At 35.2% G+C, this 20,376-nt stretch overlaps 1 protein-coding gene and 1 non-coding gene across 3 annotated transcripts in view; both read right to left on the minus strand.

Annotated features, from left to right (window-relative positions):
* Nucleotides 1–17,108, minus strand: part of LOC136027327 (titin-like) — a 139,927-nt gene extending 122,819 nt beyond the window's left edge. Inside the window, exon 1 of one of the 2 annotated variants that reach the window (XM_065704456.1) lies at nt 16,849–17,108. The gene's annotated coding sequence lies outside the window, so the exon portion shown is untranslated. Of the gene's footprint in view, nt 1–3,660; nt 3,921–16,848 lie in introns of those variants that run through there. The other variant, XM_065704457.1, reaches the window with a different exon arrangement.
* Nucleotides 2,156–2,237, minus strand: Trnal-aag (transfer RNA leucine (anticodon AAG)). Its single transcript has one exon. It is a non-coding gene; the product is annotated as a tRNA-Leu (tRNA).
* Nucleotides 17,109–20,376: the final 3,268 nt, after the last annotated feature.

The following is a 20,376-nucleotide window of genomic DNA, read 5'->3' on the forward strand; positions in this document are numbered from 1 at the left end:
GAAACTTTTGTAGGGAGAGGAGGACGCCAATATATCCTCACTAAATTTCAAGATGAGAGGTAGTATGTCCTCTAGCAACCCCCCTCCACGTTGTTACTCCTGATTATAAAAACGGCATGATAATAACAGATATGTAGAGATAGCATACATGAAAGGAATATGGGGTTGATACTTGGAGACGTGTGATTTAATGCAATTATGGGCAAAGCTCCTACTTTACTACATCCAATCTGTCATAACCATTTGAGAATATAGACATCTTGTACACAATTTAGAGATATTTTCGGGCCTATTGTTTAAACTGCCGGTAAGTTACCTCCGACTGAGACAACTAACGACAATATTAAGCCTCAAAGAGGTAGTAAAATAAGCACCAACAAGTCAACTTTCTACTCCAAAACAATGACGACCACCCTTTAAAGTAACGATCTAGCTCCCTCATGACAACTATCCTCCCATCTTAAAAATCCATTTTTTATTCGGAAACACCATCTAGTTTCGAGAAATTGTGGTCAATAATCCAATATTGCCCATTCACTGAAGAGATAAAATACACTCCATATTTTTTAGGTTTGATAATATTATGCATGTCAACATTGTCACTCTGTCCACGTTTTAACAAAACGCAGAATAACCCTAAAGCCCTCCATTTGAAAACCCAAAAATCGTATTTTAGCCTGTGTGACACTGTTGTCTCCTTTCTTTCTATTACAAAAGAACCACAAGTTTTCCAGTCCAAGTGAAAAAAAAGCTAAAGCGTGTGGCACTAGACTTAGTCGTCCCCACCGACGATGCTGATCTCCGTTTATTGGTCCTTAAGCCAGGAAGTGCAACGGGAGTGAGCCATCCTCTGCTCTCGCGCATCCTTCCAGTTTTGCCTTCGCCGAATTTCTCCAGGTACCCCCCCCCCCCCCGCCCTGGAGGACGTAGGATTACAAGTCCAGTATCCTACGCCAACCCCTCAGCTAGAACGGCTTTCTAGTCCAAGTTGTCTGTTACTGCATCCAAGTTGTTTTTGTCTGTAATTAACATGTAGTTTGCATGCAGGCTACGTGCGTATGGACTTCACAGCTTTTTTTTTTTTTTTTTTTTTTTGCATTGTGATTCTACAAGTGACTACCCGGTCATCACAAGACACAATCCCATGGTGGCAAAAACCTCCGTAAAATGTTTACTATATGAGCCATTTCCGCCCCTAAGCAAATGCGTTGTCTGAGGGGGTGCTAATATTCAGATAACACCACAGAATCTTCAATGAGGACACAGTTTAAAATATCGTTAACTGCACGATAAGAAAGGGAGATAAAAAAAAAGTAAATTCCAGACTTCTGAAGACAAACTAACAAACCACATGGAAAAATACTTTCCTTGTCATCTTCAATTTTCAATTTAGTACAAAAAAGATACGGGTCAGAACAAACAAATTGTTTGAAAGAGAATACCCAAACTTGAGACCTCATGTTATAAAATGGGATTCATAGGACACGAGTCCTGTACCTCCCTCCCCCTAACTCTGCATCCATACCTGATCTGCAGAGGGTCGTAGCTACCAGTAGTAAACACAAAATCACATTTCTTTTCAATTATAGTCAAAGTACATGGGGAGCGATCATTCATTCACTCTTTAAGTTTTCCAATCCATCAACTCTATATTAGCTGCTTTCAACGATTTCATAATTTCCTGGTCGCAATTATAATTTCAAATGGAATAGGTGCTATGGGGCGAAAACTATGCATCAATATAACCAGTTTTTATCGGACGAGATTCACGTTTTTAGTCTGAAAAACCGGTAGACTAGACGGTTATCCTGTCGCAGTCGGGGGCTTCTGTGATGTCTATGGAGATATAAAGTCAATTCGTAAAGTCAAGTATCGCCATCAAATATTCGTGTTCCAAATATTTTAATTCCTAAAAATTGAAGTTTCTTACGCAGCAGAGCTAATTCATGAAAAGTAGGAAGATATGAAACTGTTTCGAATTACAAATACTAGAATGAGATATATTATGATTAGTATGAGATAAATAACATTAATTTGGATTATATAATTTAAAAAACACAGATCAGAGTAGTTATTAAGTAGAATATGACAATAGAATAACAATTTCACAAAAATCAATGCTACCAACCGTCAGTTAATCTGAAAAAAAATTTATTGGCAGCGGTGGGATTCGAACCCACGCCTCCGAAGAGACTGGTGCCTTAAACCAGCGCCTTAGACCGCTCGGCCACGCTACCTTGTTTTCTTAGAACGTTTCCAAGAAGCATAGATGCAAGAGCAGATCATTGGCCCGGCGAAAATATATCCTTCCTTTCTTGTTAAATCGACAAAAGCAAGAAGGATATTTTTCGAGTCTTGAGAGGATAATGAAGTATGATTTTTTAGGGGGAAGGCGGGTACATGATACTTTCCGAGGGAGTTAGGTCTAAGGACTGAAAAATAACGTATTTACCAACGATAATAGGAAGTACGTATTTTGACAGATTTCCCTGTAATTTTTCTAGGGGGCCTCAAAAGCTTCAAGGGGATCCCTTCCATTCCTGTTTATACACATCACAGAACTAAAGTTAGTGGCTACGCATGGGCACCTATCTAAGCTACTAGTTGATATCTAAATATACATTCTATCATTGCTTTTTTGAGGGGGGAGAGGTGTCCCGGGGAACGTCAAGATTTTTATTTACTAGGTAGCCTACTTCCGGTTTTCATATAATTCGTCGACTGCTTTAAGGAGCTATACCATTTTTGTCTCCTCTCCCTCCCCCAAAGATGTTCACATGATTTGGTTCTAAATATAAGTAAATTATATTCAAAATAAAAGAAACCACCTCTTGAGATATCGGGAGGGGGCATGCCATACAAACGTCCACATTCCTGTTCCAATACAATAAATGAGCCAACTCACCGCAGACAAAATAAAATTCGTGCTAGCCCGCTCTACAGTAATGAAACATAGGGAAAACAAAGGCTCTCATAAAAGTTCCCCTTCCCTTACTAGCGGATACAATTTCCCCGCTCCAGACGCATAAATTCCAGAAGAAGGTACAACAATAATGAATAGAGAGATTTTTATTCGTCTGCATTTAACTTAATATTATAATGATATTAAACAAGAAAAATGGGAGAGCAATTGGGGGAAAAGTAATCGATATTGCTATGGATTCATGATTAAATTAAGCGATGTCTTCTTTGTAGGGAAAAGTTGCTCATAACAGACGAGATAGATGGATGAATTCAAATCTTCTGCAATATAAGTGAAAACGCTTGTATTTTCGGAGATGAGGTTTTGAGAATTTAACATGCATGACGAGGTTTTGGGACGGAAAGAGAAAGAAATATGTATTCAAGACAATTCTATACAAAACAGGGGGAGATTTTTTTAACCATTGGATCATAATTCCAAAATCATCCAACACCCATATCAGTAAAATGTTACAAAATGTTCACGCATACTTATAAAAAGAAATGACTCATTAATATAATCCACATTTTTTTTTGTTGATTTTGACATGTACTACTAGTATCGACCAGGATTGAAATGCGAGTGTAAATATATTTCTCCTTTTGAAACATTTTTTAATATCTCTCCTTTCCCCGTAGGAAAATTACTCTCATTAGTATTTATTTGCCTTAACAAAACGAAAACAAGAAATACTATACCGTTTAAATACAAATAATGAAGATCCCTATAAAACAAATACAAAATATCCACTAGCACTTCGCAAGAACACAATGAAACTGAACCTTTCTTTTTAGTTCATGGCTAAGTCAGGACACGATGTAAGCAACAGAGGGACCACCAACGTTTTCTTGTGCTTTTAGCAAAAAGTTAATGATAAGACACTAAAAACAAAACCTTTATAGTATGAAAACTGTGCCAAGAATAGTGACGAACATGATTTTCGAAGCAAAAATATGCACTAACAAAATCAACAAATTTTAAGTGTAAAGATATACTGCATTTGCTGGATGTTTTCCAGAGAAATTGCCAACAGAATATTTTGGGTACCCGACTGACTGACCGTATCTCAAACAGTAAGCTGTACGAAAAATGTGGCTTAATCCCACCCTTTAGGGCTATGATGAGAGAAAGGTTGAGATGTCTAGGACACATTCTGAAGATGAAGAACCGACATATTGCCGAAAATCGTCCTTGTCAGCCAGCCATTTAGTACCAAACGAAAAGCAGGTCGTTCCAGAATAGAGTGAGGAGATGTCGCAGAGGAAATGGGAATTCTTCGGAGGGAGGCTTTAGACAGACTGGGATGAAGGAGCGTAAGTAGCTGTGTTGGTCTCAGGTGGCTTGGTGCTGCAGTGACTGGTTATTAGGAGTAGTAGTAGTATTGCATTGACTGTTAAGCTCAAATCTTGAGCACAACCAAGGAACCAAACCATAAATGAAAAGAGAATATAAAAGTAAGGTATAAAACCATTAATTGTACTAGATGATGGGAATTGCCCGATCTGTTATTGATCTATCAATTATTTTAGATTTATAACCACGAGCTTGAATCAGGTTTAAAAATACTCTATTTGAACAATCAGGGGAAAATGCATAAAAGCCGAACATATACCATTGTACCCAACTTCTACCAGCATTTATGTCCTTACAAAGTGATTTGTTATTCGCAGATAGTTATAGTAGTATTTTATTGTCTCCTTCTTGGGCTCAAATCTTGAGCACAACCAAGGAACCAAACCATAAATGAAAAGAGAATATAAAAGTAAGGTATAAAACCATAAAGTGTAATAGACAATGGCTGTGTGCCCAGTCTGTTATTAATCCATCAATTATTTTATATTTGTAACCATGAGCTTGAATCAGGTTTAAAATGCTCTATTTAAACTATCAGGGGGAAATGCCCAAAAGCCAAGCATATCCCATTGTACCCAGCTTCTATCAGTATTTATGTTTACAAAATGGAAAAATCCCCTAAATTCGGTCAAATTGGAGTTAACATGGAAATTCAAGCAAAGAAACGCGATTACATTCTTCGAATTTCAAAAATAATGTCAAAATATAATATGTCAAAAAAAAATAATGTCATGCGTTTAAATCTGCCATTTGCTGCAGGAAACTCAATTGGAAGCGTCCTGCGGCCTACGCCAGAGGTAAGGATAAGGATACAAAACAGGTTTAGAGGCCCTTAACTATTTGAAGACAGGGTTGCCGCAGAAATAACATTTGTACTTTCCGTTATAGTTGGTATATTTGTAATAATAAAAAAAAAAAAGGCGCCTCGTCCCAGGATTTTTCAATTTTGAAATCTATTTAGCATACTGCTTGCTCTAGTTTTGTCTAGGAAAGAATGGTTAGCATAACCACTGGCGTTAAAGGGGAGAGAAAAGAGCGCCTAGATTTTGAATAATACTTTTTTCGAATTTTCATTGAAAAAAATATTCCCCTTCCCCATTTTTACATTATTTTGCTTGAAATTACGACCATAATTTCAAAACTCAATGACTTGGGGTTAATGCCGAAAATTGACCAGAAACTTACAGAATGTAGTTCTTATTTCTATATCTACAGTATTTGTTTTCGTCTACAAGCATTTTTGCCGGTAAGACAGTGAACAGATAACGAAATAACTTGGCAACCAGGTGTACACCCATCGAGGACAGTGTGCAGTCCCTTGTAAGTTTAGTACGAATAACAGATGCACTTGGACGAAAACAAACAAAAATCACTTGGAACGTACAAACAAATTTGAAGAATCACCACTCCATGTTAAACAATTTTCAGTTGTTACAATTCTAAAATTAAATAAACAGAGGATACATTCTATTCAAAAATGAAACATTCTTGTAGGTTTCATGTGTCAGCTGGAGTAATAGTAAATAGCAGGCAGATATTAATAGATACGATTTGGGAAGATCCGTGTAGCATTTTTGCGATTAAACAAATAACAACTCCATGGATTTGGCTTATTCTTTGTCAATGTGTTTATCTTACTTAGTCTTTACTTGAACTAAAATAGATCAATCCTTTATACAGAACGTAGCTTCTAAAATTGGTCGTAAATTACGCAGTGAAGTTTGGAATCGTACTATAGCACGTCGTCAGTCGGGTATCAAAAGGATGTATCTCCATAATTGTAAATTTTTAGCTGAGCAAAAAGACACAATTATTATTTCCCCTCCAATAAGCGTGAAACAAAAACGGATTGATATGTCAGGTCAATACATTAATACATTTTTGGATTACGGTTATAGGGAGGGGAGGGGAAATAAAAAAGTTGAGGCTTCTTTTCTACTCTTCTGAAAATGTACAACTATGGAGATGCGACCTTTGGTACCCAACTGACGATGTATTAAAGTCAAGACTAAAGGCTTAAAATGTGTACTACTAGTATGAAGTCACTGTTATCAATTCAATTACTGGTGTAAGAATATGCACATAACACTATTCTTGAAGGGTACACGGAGCAAAAAGGGGTCGAGAAATAAGGCCATAAATGTAAAGGCTAGTACCAAAAGCTAAGACCCATTTGGGTTCTGATCCGGGAGCATTCGACACGGGGCGGTTCTTTTGCTTGTCAGGTAAGATTAAAGTCATACCCACACAAAAAGAGGCAATGGTGAAAGGCACTCCCCAGAGATTGGTGCAAAATAAAAGCACAAACAAGGCTAACCCTCAAGGGAAATGAAGAGGATTTTTCCTGGGGAACGTGCATGATACAAATCAATGGATTTTCAGTCACCATATTTCAATTCTCACAACTTTTCCTAGGACCAATCTTATATAAACACATATGTATAAAGGCATCAGTCCATATAGGCCTGACCCAAAGAGGAGATCAAGTCAAAAAATGAAGAGAGTTTAAGGATAGGCAGCAAAATGTCAATTTTCTGTAGGGTAGGGGGAGTTCCGGACCAATGCTGCCCCCTCCTCCATTGTATACTGATATGAATATAGTCATGTCTTACATCAAAATATACAGCTATGCTAAAGAAAGCATATAGTCAAAAATTTACAAAGTAAAGATAAATAGTCAGCACGTTTGTTCGCCCTAATAAATTGCAGACAACCATTTTTAAAAAGAATCAGTTGAATGGAATAGCGTAGAAGGCAGTATGTTCAACTAACAACCTTCCAAGGTTAATAACACTTGGATCTTCAAAAGATCAGTGAAAGATGAATTTATTTAAATTTTCCCACCAGTTTGTTTAACTGTCACTTGTGTTCCCCTACATTAGAGATGATTGTGACATCCTTCAGGATTAAATAAATAAATATTGGATACCAGAAGAACAATAAGAAACTAAAGAAATTCTCAAGACTCGCTTTCAGTCATCCTACCAACTACTAAAATCATTAGGCAAGATACAATCTAAGCCATGATTCACCATTAGACTCAGGCCAATATTCTTGGAATAATGAAAGTACATATGCATGCCATTACTCTGAAGGGCTCCAAATTATACAAAGAGAGAAACAGATCGCATGAGAGATTCGAAGAACAAGTAACCAATTAAAATTCCTATTGTTTACATTAAAACCTATTCAGCAATAGGTTAATAATTGTGTAAAACCCTTTCAATTGTGCAAATTAATCTTTAAGATATATTTACACTACATATTACGCCATTCTAGAACCGTAATTCCGAAAGTTTTTACATTGGAAGGGCTACACAACTCGCCATGTTAAGCAAACAAAGAAAGAAAACAAATTGCATAAGAGACACAAAGGATTAGCAAACCATTAAATTGCCCAGTGCTTACTTTAGCACATATTCACCAATGGATAAATATTTGTCCAATACACCTTTTTTAATTCTACAAATCAATTTCCAAGACCTTAGGCGTCTTTGTATAAACTACATCCTTTGAGGTGGAAATTAGACTTGAAGCATCAAGAAAGCAAAGCAAAAATATTTTTTACACCCTGTACCCATCAACCTGATACCGCCCCTTTCCGTATTTAAAAACTGGTTTTCTTTTGTTTGTTAAATCATTAGAATAGTACCATATTTTCGTCATTGTTGCCAAATTGAGTCGTGAAAATCGACAAGCATACTTATTGGTTAGGTCTGACAACGCTTTTCGTCCGTGAAAAAACACACTAACCATCTAATTATTCCCAAAGACAACGTTCCAAGAAAAACTACAACATATTTTTTCGGTTTATTTTCGGCTGATAAAAAAAGAAATACCGATGATTTCAAGGTTTATTATATATGTTATTAAGAGGACATTTATAAATGGATTTTTTTTCAGAGGGGTTACAAAAAAAATCATTTCCAAATCATAGCCACCATTGTATAGACTACATCTTTTGACGTGGAAATCAGAGTTAAAACACCAAGAAAGCAAAAGAAACATTTTTTACACCCCGGACCCATCTACATGAAACTGTAACTTTCCGTATTTAAAAAGGGCGATTTTCTTTCATTTGATAAATTACGAAGTCCTAGTGTTCTTTTCAAGTGTCATAAACAAAAGACTTGTTTAATATTTAATTGAAGACCTCTACAATATAAAAGAAACTCCGTCTTTTTAAGCGTCTTTGTATAAAACAACGGTATCTCATAAGGCTAATAATCCGAAAATTCCTAACAAGCAATACTTCTTGGTTGCTATGGTCTTAAACTTAGGCTAAAACATTTTTCATCTCCCTTGAGATCCGAGCTATTCTGTTTCATATTACTTTAAAGCTAGAGAGAATAAAGACATTTATAGACCATTCTATTTTCAGATTTTTTGTTTATTTAACTATTTCAAAATAACACCATTAATAACACCTGCTGGTGGACGTCACCTGATTACAATCTCTTCTCACTCCTCAATCCCCATGGCTGAGAAAAGCATGCCTCTAAATTGTTATAATACGTATATTTTTGAATGAACCGAGTTGAAAATTAATATATTTAAATAATGTATTAAATAATTTCATTTTATAGAAATATGGGAAAAGGAGCAGTCTCTCGAGGAGTCTCTTCTTCGTGGAAATTATGGACATAATGCCCATTGTTTAAATGGGTATTATGAGCCAACTATTGATGAGAATAATCATGAAAGTGCAAATCAAGAGAATCAGCGAACTTCTGGACATGGCCTAACCAAGGCATTTGGGGGAGGGTTTCTTAAACTGGAAGTGACCCCAAAAATTCAACAAATAAGAAATATTTGATTGTAATAAGTGAGAATTATCTTACTAAAATGTTTAGGTAAATAGTAATTATAACAATAGCCTACTCTTAATTTTCAGTTCAAATGTCATGCCAATAACCTTTATTTTTCCTGCCCTATGCTCTGTGAGCTACTCTGTAAACCACGTGTCTTTCAGTGGATCTACAACTACGATTGTGACTAAAGGGTCGACATCTTGGAGCTCTAAAGGTGTTCTCAAATGAAACATTTTGTTTTGTTTAGACATGGCTGCAAGCCTAAAAAGCTATATGTCATATTTTTGCAACACAGTCGCATAGCAGGGTCGTACGGGGCTCATGCCCACTCCGCAAAATCCTAATTCTTCCTGAATCTCCCCCTAACAAATTCTAATTCTCCCCCTAACAAATTCCTGCGTGTGTGCCTACTGTATAGCACTCACTTAGAAATTCAGAACCAAAATTTTCAAAATTATAGGGTTTCTACATTTCATAATCATAATAAATGAGAAATCATAATAAATGAGAAAAAAAAGATAAAAAACGAGGGTAATGTCAGCCAGTGGAAAAATATAAAGTAAAAATTACCAGATATTTCGGCAAAGGCCTCCATCAAGTCGTCTTCAGTGCTCAGAAAAAATAAAAAACAAAAAAGAAAAAAATCTAACATTTTGAAGTAAACTTCACCAGAGCTATTTGATCCGATTTTTTCATTTGTATTTCATACGTATTAAATCCTAACTAAGAAATGTCAGTTTGGAAAAGAGAACAAGAAAAATTTAATGACAAGACATAGACTATTTCTATTAAATTACCAGTTTATGGTTTGCGCTTTTTTAGAAGAACTCTTTGGACAAATCTTTGTCTTAGGGTATATAATACCACCACCCATTTTACTTCTGTAAAGGTGAACATATGAAGACAGTCTTTTGTTTTACTATCAAATACTCCTACGGAAGGGAGTTGTTAGCCTCCCAGCACACATGTGCGTCCTTGGCCTATATATATTACTCCAACTCCGTCTTGGTAACATCTTTTTTTTTAGAACTCCTACCCACCCATAGAAAGACCCAATAATCCCAACCCCAAGTAGTTGGTGCACAACTATAGAGGATTGTAGATAAATTTAATACGAATCAAAAAAAAATTTATGTTTATAACAGCCGTGCATTTTAAATTCTGTATAAATGTTAAGGTATAATTGTGTAACCGTAAAATTACTATTTATCCATTTTAAAAAGGCTATCTGGCTCTGCGATAGTGAAAAATTAATTGACTAATTATTGACTAAAAATTAAGAATATTCGCTTGCCCCTTATAGGACCAAAATTGTTGTTCTACGTCAAGAGATTGTAGAAATTGGTATCGTATGTATGGTATCGTATCGTATGTAGAATCACCAAAAATTCTACATACGATACCTCTGAGGCAGGAGAATAAATAAATCAACACGTGTCCGTGACCATCTTTCTCAGAAGAAATGTAAAATCTCGTACTTTTGCAGATAGGGGCTTGAAATTAAAACCCCCAAACTTTGCTTATTTGTACACATTGTTATCAAACTACGGTATTTTAGAACTTATGACTCTTAACTATTTCCACTTTTAACTTACCATTAATTAACACGAAAAGGTTGTTTATTTGTAGTCTATAAAAATCTAGAGAAAAAATCCTCGGCGTATAGGGACATAAAGGCAAGAACAATGTTTAACTCATTTAAGTAACTTGTATGCAGAGGGATAATTTACCATGAAGTCATTATGGCATGTACAAATCAAACCGTTAAGTGTTGCGAAATGAGAGAGCAGGTGACAACATAACAAAATTGTACAGAAGGCAAGGACGCAATTCATGCGGTAGCCTACTGTTAAGGATCAGAAAAATCCACACCAGAAAGCAAAACATTCCCTGGTAATGGAATCCCCCCTCTATACTGAAAAAAAACGAAATGGTATTTCTCATCATCTCAATTAGCCAGCCGTTTTCTTCGAGGACTTGTACCTTGGTATGTGTCTAAAAAATTCACTAAATTTCGCAGGTGAATTATGTTTCAGGGAATAGTGTCCAAATTTCAGTTACGTTAAACTTTTGAGGAGATTACGAGCAAGGCTGTATCAACATGTGTTTGAGCCCCTCCTTCCAATTGGGCATTTTTGGTTTTGTAGTAGGTTGAGACTTCACAATGCATTGGTTATATAATGGTTCCATACACATCCCCTCCCCCTCCCCCCAAAAATCACAATCCAGACTAACCCCTAGTAATATTACGTCTGTATAAAATTCTTATACGCAGAAACGCTCCTAAAAACGGAATCTTGACCAAGTCTTTCCAGCTAGGACAATTTGAGTCAAAAAGAAATAACTCACTTTTCCAAGAGTTGAAATACAACCAAAACCTATCATACAATAATGGCTTATAAACAATTTGGGTACTTTTTAATTATTCAGAGCATACTGAAGAATTTCATTCTGTAAGGTCTTAAACATATACATTTTGAATATGCAATGGCCTTTTAATAATTTTTCCATAGTCCCAGCATCCTCTCCTCTCCCCAGAAGATAGAATCCTGGCTATGCCCTTGACACTGGAGCAATTTTGTGGCAAAATAGGACTAATTAAAAATTTCCCCTCAGAAAAAAGCCTCTACATAAAGTATTATTGATATGATTGTTAAGACCACTCTTTCATACGTCACCTGCTATCCTATTAGCCATCCTGAAAGGTTTGTTTGACTTATAGGGTGTCTATACTGCTCTGAATTTACAGTTAACTGGAAATACAAAGGCTTTGTAATTGTAACGTAATTACCGGACTTCCTTTCGAACTAGCCAATAAAGATGAAATTGTGTACCTAAGCTATACCCACAGTTAATGAAGTTACAAAATTGTGCTCACAACCCAAAAAAAGCGTAAAGCCGCTTAGCCACGGACACACCACAAGCAGAAATGGAGAAAACGAAAAATATTTTACAACTGTTATGTTTCTGCTATATTCTTGCACTTACTTTTAACTGCATAAGTATCAAAAAGTAAAGGGAATACAAAAATCGTTTCTAAATAATTGTAAACTTTTTTTTTCCCAGTTTTTTTGTTTTTTATTTAGAGCTGAAAGCACTCTAATAGCATTCCCCAACAACATTTCGAACTGTTTGAGAATTTCACTAACGATTTTCTGTTGACCCTAAAATTGTTGCGAGAAGTTTGTTGTTCGGAGAGTAGAAGAACGCCCTTATCTTTGTTGGGCTGTAAAAATAATTTGAGAATGCAATCATTCATAGGTCAATCGCGTTTCTTGGAGACTCAGAACAGCAATTTTGAGTTTCTGGAAAGTTTTAATCAAAACTATAATGTATTCATAAGAAAAAATTGTTTTCTTGCGAAGCTTACTGTAGTCGATTTATTGTAAAGAATGTATATTAAACTTAAAAACCTAATGTAACTGTTCATAGCAAAATCATAGTAGTTCATAATCATAAATTCGTTAGATGTTTTAAATGCAAGAATGGGAACAATTTCCACAATGTATCCCCAAATCGACCTAAAGGAACACCACTCAAGTACTGCACTAGAATTCACATGTATTTACAACCAAATTAGTGAAGTCTAATTCAATTCTTGTGAATTAAAAATGGACATTGTGAATTCTTTAAATTCTTTGCACACCTTTTTTGACAGCCCTCCAATTTGACATATAATGATTGAAATATGCCAATAATGATCGACATATAAATTATTACTTATTGCTGCCGTGCGTCTACAAAACTGTAAAGTTTTTCTTAGCGCGGCAGCATTTTGTAGAAGATGTATTTTGGTTTTGTATGTGAAGAAAAAACAATAATAATAATTGAATGGTTTATAAATTAAAGAACTCCAGAAACAGAAGTATGAGAAAATTGCAAAGTTGATTTATTGTCAGCTATTGTATTTTACACATGATTCTTGTTTTTGAAAGTATCTCCTGGCATAGAAATAGGGGAAGAGCCCATCCGTGACTACTTGTTCATATTTAAGCCCAAGTACACAGTCCATGCGAGTGCAAAATGGTATTAGTTGAGCGGCTCACATGCTAAACTGATTAGATCAATAAAGCAAACGCCTGAGATAAATGTGAAGCAGATCCATTATTGGTTGTTGTGTTTGCTATGTCTCATATGACTCTGAAATGATCCTATTTTCAACAGTCCCGCCCAAATTAATACATTTCTGTTGATTGTTAATTAACAGTTCTGTTTCTGCAAGCTAACAGGAAATTTTTAGTATCAATTGTGACGCAGAAACGTGCCTGCAGTTTAGTCACCCCGCGGATATACATAATTACCAACAAATGTTAATGAAATTCTCTAATAAGTTAGAAAAAATTGAGTGCTCAAACCACACAATAGAAATAAAATTACAAACTTGTTGATAAAGAAACAACCGTGACCGACCTTAACCCATTTTTTGAACAGTTTATTACTATAAACATAAAATAACTTATTAAATTATGGTGTGCCAAATGAGACATGGCTCCTAACATCCATCATCCTGAGTACGATGGGCTCCTGTCAGACGAAACTCTGACGAATATAGGGGCTTCGTTGGCATGATTTTTGGTCAGCAAACCCTCAGATGATTCGATAACCTCCTCATTATGCAAACGATATCCCACGGTTGGTTGTCTTCGTGGGGCAGACCTCAAACTTGGAGGAAAGTCAGTCTGCAATGTTCCTCAATTTGGTGGATATTGCCATTGGTAATGCCTCATAACAGCAGATAGCCCGATTGAAGAGTGAAGTTGCAACGCTCTCTACACCGGCAATCATGCGGCAGAGATCTTAAGGAAATTAAACTTTGGTTATATTCCAACTGTTTGCAAAGGTTGCACGTTTGGTTTCCCCGCCCAATTAATACGTTTAAATTGTCCACGGCTGAAATGCATAATAAGTGAATAAACAAGTTTTCTTAGCAAAATACTAGAAACATTTTTATGTTAATATATGAAAGATTATCTCCAAACCCGCTGTGAGTGCTGTCACATTCTGGGAAGACATTTCTATTTATTACGATCTTATAAATGACGAAATATGTTGACGTCCTTTTCAGCATTTTGAATGATTATGTCTTTAAGAAATAGGAGAGGAGTCATCAACTGATTAGCAACAAATATATCTTTAATTTTGTGTTTCTGTTTCAAATCTCCTGCTCAAATCCTTTCACGTTGTCATCCTTGAATCCTGTCAAACGCCGGCAATCGTATAATGGAAAAGTAAAACTACTGTTGGAATCGAGGAAATGAGAAATACTTTACAAGTATAAATAGTGTTTTTACATATTTTTTTTAATTCCTATCAACTTCATATGGGTATAAATTTGAACAAATGAGAAGAAAATATCAAGCATTTATGCAAGGACTTACTTCGGGCAATTCACATGTTTCCACAAAAAAGCGAGACCTAATTTTACACCTTAGAAAATAGTGACTTAAGAATACACATTTACAAATGATGACCAGCGTCCCTCATCTACCTCAGCAAATGGCAGGTTGTTTAATCCCTTCCTAAGGGATTTTGCAAAGGGGCCCTCAGTGCCCGGCCCCCCGAGATCCTGCATGATTTCAAATTTTGGGTAATTCCTTATTCAAGCTCCCCCAAAAGATTTGTTTTTATTATTGCCCCCTCCCCCCGAAAAATATGTTACTGCCTCCTATAGGTTGAAACTGCATGAGGCTTCAGAACAAATAGCTTGGAAAGGTTTTAATAAATTCACAAGTGTTCACTTTTAGTAAAACAGGATTGGATTAATCCCTCTCCCTCAGCCTGACAAAATTAGAACTTTGCATACATTCATAAAAAAAACTATTTTCAATAACAATATAGATTACAATTCAACACAATATTAACACCTCCATTGGCAGTCATGTCTCAGAGGAGCGTCTGGTGCAAAAGAAGGTGTAAATATAGGTCCAGAACCCCAAACAGGGTCCAGAGCCAATTTCCCCAAATCAAGTAAAATGATAGTAAAAATAAAAGTCATAAGGTACAATAAAGGTGCTATTTAGTATTTTAAAATTACTATAAAGGTACTTTATAGTACTATATAAAGGTAACTTATATTATTATTAAGGTAAAAATACTAAAAACTGATCTGTTTCTATTGATGCTTGAATTATACATGTTTATCTTAGTTTCATCTTAGACAATATTCTGGAAGAAACTAAATTTCAGCTGGGGGTAGGGGGCAACCCGAGATCTGGGAGGGGCAGTTGCCCCTGCCCTATAGCAAATTACACCCCTGTAGGTTGGTAATAATTTAGTTGAGAGCAATTAATGATGAAAAATGGTATGTTTATCTTTCCATAAACGTATACATCTTCACATAATTTAGCTGGGAAGAGTTACATCACTTAGTACCTTTCTTTATGCTCTTCTCAAATTCAATAATCACTTCTGGGACAAATAAAATTTTGAGCCCTTTAAGGAGTTTAGGTGCTTATCTGTTAGCCAGTGCACACTCGAGAATTTAAATCTATAAAATCAGAAAATAACTGGTTTATTGCTGTTTGTATACAGAAGCAATTAGCTTTGGCTTAGTGGAAAACTACATTGTGGCTATATTTTAATAAATATTTAGTTGGTATTTTGGTTAGGTTACATTTTACATGCAGCTCTGTTATCCTTACCCCTTCACTCCTCCCTAATGTGCAAATATACAGCCCAAATTATATATATATATATCGTATTTATCTCCCAATGGCATCAGTTGTTTCAACCCTGTACCTGTGGATCCAAATTCCTGAGTGTGTACTGACTAACAGATATAGGTTAAGTGTCAGAGTTTAAAACAGTCCATAGCAACCAAAAGTTTAAAATTGTCACCCTAAGAAAAAACTGCCAAGTGAGAAAAAATTGTAATTTGTAGCTGATTCAGGAATGGTAATTTTTATTTTCATTGGTTTTAATAGTACAAATTTTTAAACAAATTTGTAGAAATTTTTAAAGAGCCTTAAAGCCCTTGAAAACATTATCACAGCAAAAAAACGGTTGATGAAAACCCTATATCAGAGGAACTTAGAGCTCCTGTCTTGAACAGCAAGGAAAATCACATTTTTCATGGGCAACATGGCAAATTTGGGGCAGATTATACCACTGAGCTACAAATAAGGTGAACTTGCCATTTAAATGCCTTATTTTATGTTGTTTCTGAATATAATAATAGGAAATTCAATTTTAAGCCATTTAAGGACTGTCAAAGATGGTACCTTTTTCTTTTATTTTCAGCTAAAAAAGGGTTAAAAACAGTAACTCTTACTTCATAATATTAATTGTCATCAACACATATCAACTGCACCTCCATTATACTTTACCCTCCCCCTCATGTACAAATATATAGCCAACTTAAATTTTCTCTGGTTCTTGATTCCAGCCAGTGGTGGTTCTGGGCCTGGGGATAGATGCCCCTCTCTAGTTTTTCTGAAATTTGATATTAAATTGTTTTATTTTATTTTTTATAGCCTACTCCTATTAAAATAGGCCTAACCTATTTAATTGACTAAAAAATTGTCAGAATTATAATTTTTGTGTACCTTCCCCTCCCCCAGCTTATGAGCTGGCATCGAATTTTCTTCAATGAATGAGTAACCTACGCTATTATAGGGCCTAGTCTATCTAAAGCTCATTATTAATGAATTAAATTCTTTATGAACAAATTAAACTAAAAAATTAAAACGTGCTATAAACGATAGAGCAGATCCGAATAATTACCTTAAATATTTCAAGCTGTTGAGAAAGGTCAAAATTCCAAATCTATTTAAACTTCACAAACCAGCACACACTTTGAAAGCAGAATTTAAACTGCTTCTTTTCAAAGTTTCACGGCGGGTTTCCCGCGCACCACAGAGGGGTGATAAGAGAGGGTGTGAAAAGGGTTTGCACTGTGGCTCTATAGCCGTTTCTGACACAAAATGATGGCCAAAAAAATGAAATTTTATTTTGTATTTCCTTCTAGGAGGAATTGGTTGAAAAGAGTAAAAAAATAAAATGTATTTGAATATTTGCCAATTGTAGACTCTGTCATGTGTGGGCTTATTGTGTAAGCTCCAATAAAACCACAACAAAGAACGCACTTAAATTATTAGTTACAAGGGCGTTGGCATAATATTTCAGAAAGGATCATAATGATGAAAAAAAAATTGAGGCCGAATATTTAGCAAAATCTCGTGCTTAAACTTAGCATAACCACACAATCTTTATATTAGAAGAATAAAACAAATAGTAAGAATCATTTCATACAAGAATAGTAAGAATGCATTGAGAAACACTTTCTCACTTAATCAGTTTTGTAGATTTAATTGAAGAATAATTGCAAATTAAAGCGTAGCGTACTGAACTTAGGCTATGAAATTCTTAATTAGGCTATTAATTGAATACATATCAATAGAATTATAAAATACTTTTCATAGCCTACCCTCAGGCTGTAAACTGGGAATTCAGGGAGGGGTGCAGAGAATATAGCTTCAAAGAAGACCACAATAGCCCAATCTAAAGGAAGTATACATAATCAGGAAGTAATTTTCAAAATTTTTGGGCTGGCCCCAACCCTGGTCACGTTTATCACACTATTCAAACAATATTTACTAACTATATGCCCCTCCAGATCATAATTTAAATATTAGCTAATAATTTAAAACAATAATTGAAAAATCTATAAATGAGGAAGGGTAAAATTCAGGGCTGTTCCTAGAGCTGGTAGCCCCGAGTATAATTAATCTTGCCCCACCAACCCATCCAAAAAGTATTTTTGGACGAAATAAGGAGTGATTAACGTAAAGTTCTTTTTAATCTTGGCCAGACCCCCCCCCCCACTGTACCAGTGATAACTTTCCCGCGTCCCTCCTCACCCAGCTTTGAATTACCTTGACAACAACTTACTAACCATAGCCTTGTCTTTTCTTGAAGGCAGAAATATAGAGAGAGGAATGCCCGGATCATATCCCCTAAGCTTGGAATTTGGAAGATGGTATTTATAATTTTCTTTCTTATAATTTGTTTATTCCTAAGGTTTCCACAATTTATAAACATTAAACTGAATGGCTTTTGGATTGTACATAAGCCAGAATTAAGAGTAACCTAATTCATTGAAGACAATGAAAAAATGCCCCCAATAGTATCAAAAATACGTTTTTTATATATTCTTTAATATAAAAATGGGAGAAACATTCTAGTATCCCCCCCACACACACACATTCACACACTTTTATGAGATGGTGCCCATTGTCTGCCATATTCTATTACATATAGCCAAAACTAAATGCTAAAGATTCATTTAAATGAATCAGACCGTTTCTGAATTTAAACTGTAAATAAGGAGTGACTCGGGCTAACAGCAAGCGAAACAATTTTGAGGAAAAAAGGAATTTTGATGACAATCAAAAGATCGAAGAATTTGATTTTTATGCTGATTCGAACTATATAAAGTTCATTAAATTTAATGTTACCCATAAAAAAGTACGAGCCAGGGAAAATAATGCATTTTTTTATTTTTTTTCAAGTCTCATTGCCTTTTTTAGGTGACCAAAAAATTGGAGGTCAACTAACCCACCTCCCAGGGTCATTTTTTCTCCAAAGACATCCGATCAAAATTTTTAGATGTTCGTTTGGTTCAGTATAGTTGAGAGGTGCAATATCCATGCCTCTGGGTATAGGAACCCCTCCCCGTTACTTACATGCAGTATTTGTTATTATGAAATATGCAGATATTTCCAGGGGGACTTCTGCAGAGGGAGGATTTTCTAAGGTGAAAATTTTCCGTGGGAATATGTTTATCTTACTTTCTCAATTTCCCGTGTGGAGAGAATTTCCAGGGAAATTTGTCACCGTTTTCCGGGAAAAATTTCCAGTGGAGAGGGAATTGTCAAGGAGGTATTTTAAGTGGGGGGATTCTACACGCTTGGAATTTTCTGTGGAAAATTCTATTAACTAGGTGAAAGTGAATCAACTTAGTGAAAGTGAATTGCAATAGTTAATTAACAAAACGTTTTAATGCTACTTTAATACCGTATTTCATAGCTTACTTATTTTCAACTTTTAAATTTATTTTCATTAAGAATTTAAATTCCGTATTTTAAAATTATGCGCAAAGGAACTTCGCCGTTCTATTCACTTGCTTAATGACCTTTTAAGATTTAAGTAAACAATGATGAGTCATTTCAGATACGTGACTAATTCATCGTTGCATGAACAATTAATATTGGTTATGAAAATCCTGTAAATCTTATATTGGTCAGGTGGAAGTTCGGAGGAATTTTCCGTGGGAGGAATTTTCTGGAGATATTTTGTCACGGAGGGGGATTTTCGGTTTAGTATGGAATGCGATCAGAAATTAAATATAAAACAAGTTCGTTTCAAGTGAAAGTAAGAAGAACTTGCTCGGGGGAACTGTCCGATGACACTTTTCAGGGGCAATTTCCTTGGATGATGATGTTTTTACGCGGGAGGAATTTTTCGAGAGGGATTTTCTAGGGGCAATTCCCACGGAGAGGGAGATGGATTTATCGGCATGATTTCAAACCATCACTCAACAATCTTGTGTTTTGGCTGGTGTTCTTATGGAATTTTGACAAAATTTAATTTTAGCAGAAAGAGGGAAGATTTGAGAAGGATGTATTCCTCCTCTCATATTCCTCCTCTCAATATTCCTCCTCATGTGTGGAGTAGTTTCCGCTCGTTTCCAGTTTTAATGTTGCTCATTACTTTCAGTCGGAGAAGTGTTTATTTTTTTACTTGATAGAGCCTACAAAGGCTGACCAGAGATTTTTTTCATGTTTTTTTTTTATGTTGATTATAATACATTACTGCCTCATTTAGGCTTTTATGTCTTATTTGTTCAGAGCAATTTGTTGTCAAAATTTTAATTTTATGTGGGAAACTTGGCATAAATTGGAGAACAGGAATGAAGGTAAAAAAAAGCTAACCACATCAAAAATAAAATGACATAGAAACAAAATATATATATATATATATATATATATATATATATATATATATATATATATATATATATATATGTATATATGTGTGTAGCGGTTTCACAATGACCAAGTACTGGTCACTGTGACCAAGTAATCATGTAGCATTAGTTTACCCGAGATCCATAAGAATGTAAAACTATTTGTCTATGGTATTTTTTTTAATCTCTTTTTTGCACAAGCTATCATAGATTCTTTTGCACAATTAAAAGCTTACGCCTCAAAATGTTAATGTTAATGGAAAAATTTTAGTCCTAAGATAAGG

This window comes from Artemia franciscana, chromosome 5, assembly GCF_032884065.1.
Source record: "Artemia franciscana chromosome 5, ASM3288406v1, whole genome shotgun sequence".
Lineage (NCBI taxonomy): Eukaryota > Metazoa > Arthropoda > Branchiopoda > Anostraca > Artemiidae > Artemia > Artemia franciscana.